Source organism: Corvus brachyrhynchos, unplaced genomic scaffold (genome assembly GCF_000691975.1).
Source record: "Corvus brachyrhynchos isolate BGI_N302 unplaced genomic scaffold, ASM69197v1 scaffold358, whole genome shotgun sequence".
Classification (NCBI taxonomy): Eukaryota; Metazoa; Chordata; class Aves; order Passeriformes; family Corvidae; genus Corvus; species Corvus brachyrhynchos.
The window spans coordinates 57491-59546 of record NW_008239540.1 but is presented as its reverse complement, the minus strand read 5'-3'; the positions used below and the strand labels follow the sequence as shown (position 1 = coordinate 59546).

The 2056-nt window shown below is 42.2% G+C and overlaps 1 protein-coding gene across 1 annotated transcript in view; it reads left to right on the top strand.

The window, feature by feature from the left end:
- Nucleotides 1-2056, top strand: part of LOC103620521 (sorting nexin-2) — a 53778-nt gene that overhangs the window by 527 nt on the left and 51195 nt on the right. The gene's annotated exons all lie outside the window — the stretch shown is intronic.

The window sequence follows — 2056 nt, the reverse complement described above, 5'->3', positions numbered from 1 at the left end:
GCAGGGACACCTTCCACTAGACCAGGTTGCTCGAAGCCCCATCCAGCCTGGCCTTGAACACCTCCAGGGATGGGGCATTGTCGTGAGCAGAGTGGGAGCTTCAGACAAAGTTTATTAGAGAAACCTTTCTGTTGAGTCACAAGGTACAGAAAGGATCCCCTTGCGTTCTAAACTCCTCAGAGAGGAGTCTGGGTGTGGCTGGATCCAATCCTAGTCCCAGACCTGGTCAACGGTTTATGTCTAAAAGATTGTATAGGTGTAATTGAACCTTTATACAACTTTGTTCCACAGGATTAAGGACGCCAAACCAGATATATTTATATAAAAATCATTCATTTATTATGATAATGTTTAGACAAAAGATCTTAATCAGAATTATTTACTACACAGTATAGGTAGCTATAACTACTAGTATAGTATAGTGCAGTATTTTTAAAGCAATATTAAAGCAATTATATTAAAGCTAGCAAAAATAATTATTAAATGGAGATTGATGTTGCTCACCCATACCTAGGGACTGTGGGCAAATCTCTTTCACTCACCCTCGAGGAGTAACCTTGAGGGATGCCCCTACTCAAGGGACGAATCTCCACGCAGTCCAAGAAGAGGTATATTAAAAGACCCTGTCGTAAAAAGTGGGATTGGGCTTTTATAGTATAAAGTACTGGACTGTCAGTCATTAGTCTCCAGGCCATCTGTGTCAGCTCAGCAACTTTAGATAAGTTTTCAGTAGTATCACTTGTTTGCTCCTTTATCAGGTACTTTGCCAGGTCTGCCATATCTTCACTATCAGGATGTTTAACTTTGGAATTGATGAGTCAGACTAGTTTCAGCATTCTTCAACACCAAAAGCAGCATGAACCCCCTTCTCCATTCACCACAGGTAGCTTTGCAAAAAGGGTATTATTTGAATTATTTAGCCCCCACTCCAGGCAGAGCATCCTGCTACAGGGGCTTCCATAAAAGTCCAGTCTCTCACAAATGGGCAGTTCTTCATTTTCCCAATCCTGCCTTTCCCTTTGTAGCGGGTTCAGTTCGTGAACCGGGCAGAAACACCAATTAAGTGTAGTGGTTTGGTTCAAAATATCCATTGCTTACTTATTTTCATTCTGTGAGATAAGAATTAGGAGAAAACAAAGCAGGCACAAAACTTAAAAGAATATAAAGAAGTTTATTAACAGACCTAAAAGAAAGAAAAAAGTCAGACTAAACCTTCAGAGCACTTCTCCTCCCCCCACCTTTCTCCCTTCTCCCACTGACAATGTAAAAAGACAACCCTTGAGATTTTCAGTCAGTTTACCGCCTCTATAATAATCTCTTTTTTCAGTTCACTTAGGGAGAGGAGTCTCTCTTGCTCATGCTATGGAGACATCTCCACAAGAAACAGTTCTCTCATGGCTTCAGTGTCACAGCGAGACAGCTGCCCGGGTTGATTCTCTGCTCACATGTGAAAGTCCCTTCCCTCGACTTACAGCTTTCCCCACAACTGCTTTTGAGGGTCCAATCTTGAGCTAATGGGGTACTATTTTAAGGTTGAGCTGTTCAGAAGCAAAAGGTTCTCTTCACCTATCTCTGGCAGCATCTTCATCTCTAGGAACAGAGGTCTTCTTCCCTGGGAGCAAGGGTCCTCATCACTTTCATCTCGCTGTTCAAGCTTCTCATCAAATCACAGCTACTTCAACATTTGCTTATTTCAGCACAGGTACTTTTGCTCACAAGTGCAGTCTGAACACTCCACCCCCCATGCTTTCATGAAATTACAACAGGTACTCTGATGTATCATAGTCAATCACCATAGCTTTACAACAGAATTTCAACTTCTAGGTTTGAAGCATCTCGTCTTTCTCCTCTCTTGGGGTTTCAGTTTTTCCATCTTTACTGACTTTGGTGTCTTTATGGTGTTTTCTTCACGTGCCTTCACCTTTCCTCTTCCTCTGACTCGGGAGAGGATTGATGTCTGCAGGCTTCATCTGTTCTGGAGAAAACTTACAACACTAAAAGAGTTAATCTCACCCGGACCTTGCAGTTGGAATTCGCTTATCGCTGTTAGTCACAT